Source organism: Aquarana catesbeiana, linkage group LG05, assembly GCF_042186555.1.
Source record: "Aquarana catesbeiana isolate 2022-GZ linkage group LG05, ASM4218655v1, whole genome shotgun sequence".
Taxonomy (NCBI): Eukaryota; Metazoa; Chordata; class Amphibia; order Anura; family Ranidae; genus Aquarana; species Aquarana catesbeiana.
The window spans coordinates 649,840,683-649,842,984 of record NC_133328.1 but is presented as its reverse complement, the minus strand read 5'-3'; the positions used below and the strand labels follow the sequence as shown (position 1 = coordinate 649,842,984).

Below are 2,302 nucleotides of genomic sequence, written 5' to 3'. Positions count from 1 at the left end.
GTGGAGAGGGAAGAGATGATCGGTATTAGTAAAGTGACGGATCTGTCAGAAGATGGCGGCAGACGACCCCACAGACATGACGGGTCTATTTATAGAAAATGTGTACAGATATTCGTCCTGAGAAACTTCATGTACATTCGTTCTGGGAGAATTAACCAAATGTTGATGGATTGATGATGATGATGATTCCATATGATTATTATCACCATCACCAGTCTATGGGATTATTATCCTGTGGCTCATCTATCAAATTGTAATCCAATAAAGATGGCCAAAGATCGGTCGTGTTTTTTTTGATCGGCCAGCCGGCTGATTAAAAAAAAAGAAAGGAACAGATTCCTCCGTCCACAAAATACTTTATGGAATAAAAGTGGGTGGAGCTCCAGAGTTCTCGCTCTTTCTGCTGCTTCTGGATCATCACAAAGTGTTTCTTCTCCAGAAAAAGAACGTTCAGTTTCTTCACTGAATTCTCCGTACTTTTATTTCATGCATAATACTTTTATATACATTTAATAATCTATTAGCGCTCATTCCATCTGCAGGGGAGAGGCGGCGCCCGCTGATTTATATTATTAATAATCATAAGAATATTCGTTCCAAAGAGTAAACACCTGAAGAACGTTCGATTTTTCCCCATCCTCCAACCCGCTGGATCCCTCGTACAGAACGAATGTACATGGAGTAGTGCTGGACGAATAGTTCTGGAGATTCTTTTATAAATAGACCCCAAAGTGTCACCTCCATTCTTGTACCTTGCAAGGGTCCCTTCTTGGCCACCGGCAGCATGGGAGTTTTGTGGTGGTCTCCATTATGAGGCTCTCGCTGGGTTCTGCTGGGACTGTCAGATCTCCGGAATCCATCGACTTCTTCTACAGAATAAAACACAGATTTATCATTCGGTGATGACAAGGACCGGGCAGGACCGGCTTTTCTTCTACAATGGGAAACAACACTTGTTAAGGAAAACTGCATTTTATTACAGAGCAAAACCTCCTTCCCCTCCCCCCTCCAGGGATACATATAGTCGATCGTTATTTTATATAGAATGATGTTCCTGTCACCTGCGCGGCACAGAGATCACCGCACACACATGGGCGGGACTGATGACAGGATGGGAGGGCTCGGGGTCATAAGGAGTAATAACCAGTATGCCAAGACCCCGCCTCCAGTATGGCCCATGTACCCACCTCCAGGGGCGCAATGGACACATTGAGGGAAATCTACTAAGAGTGGAGCAGCCAGAATCCAGAACAACCAATCAACTTCTAGCTTTCATTTTTAAAGCTAAACTGAACAAACTGAAGCTAGAGGCTGATTAGTTACTATGCAGAGCGGCTCCAGATTCTGTATGCTCCAGTATAAGACCCCTTTCACACTGAAGGCATTTTTCAATCGTTTTAGCAATAGAAATAGACCCTGAAAACTGCCTCCCCATTCACTTCAATGTGTGCTTTCACACTGGTGCGGTGCGCTTGCAGGATGTTAGGAAAAGTCCTGCAAGCAGCATCTTTGGGGCAGCTTGGGAGCGCTATAAATAGCACTCCCAAAATGCCCCTGTCCATTGAAATCGTTGAAGGCGCCTTAAAAGGGATTTAAAAGCGCCGCAAAACAGGTCCTTGTTTGTTCATTTTTTAAGGTCCCGTTGTCACGCGACCTAAAAAAAAACGGCCCGCTAGCACTCAAAAAGCGCTGCTAAAATGCGGCTAAAGCACCGCAAAAACGACCGACGCTTTAGCGCTGTTCTAGTGGCACTTCAGTGTGAAAGTAGCCTTAGTATGGTTCAGGAGTGGGGGAGGGGCGTTCGTTTGTCCCCTCCCTTTCCTGACCTGCATGCTCGGATAGGGGGCTGGTATGGATTTTAAGGGTGCCCCACACCATTTTTTTTTAAATTTTGGCATGGGAGTTCCCCTTAAAATCCATACCAGACCAACAGGGCCTGGCATGGACTGGGAAGGGGAACCCCCCCACTGTTTTTTTTATGGGGGTTTTTGTATTGGCTTGCAACCACGAGTCAATTTAAATTTTATTTAATTTTTCTTTAGAAATGTCAGTTTTGCTGCAGCAGGTTCTATACATGGTAGAAATGTGTCACTTTACAGGCACACTAAGGGGACTCCCCAGGCACTATAGATAAAGGAATTTTTCATTTTTATTGTATACTGTATTATTCATTAAAATCACTGCTCCTGAAAAAACAATTGTTTTTAAAAAAAATGTTTGCATTGATATGTAGCGGTATCCTCGTAAGGGCTGCTGTTTTCCTTACTAGCATCCGCCACTCACACTGCTGCCAACCCCCCCA

General features: G+C 44.4%; 1 protein-coding gene across 1 annotated transcript in view; it reads right to left on the bottom strand.

The window, feature by feature from the left end:
- The window catches only part of LOC141145678 (uncharacterized), a 703,163-nt gene that overhangs the window by 380,566 nt on the left and 320,295 nt on the right, over positions 1–2,302 (bottom strand). The gene's annotated exons all lie outside the window — the stretch shown is intronic.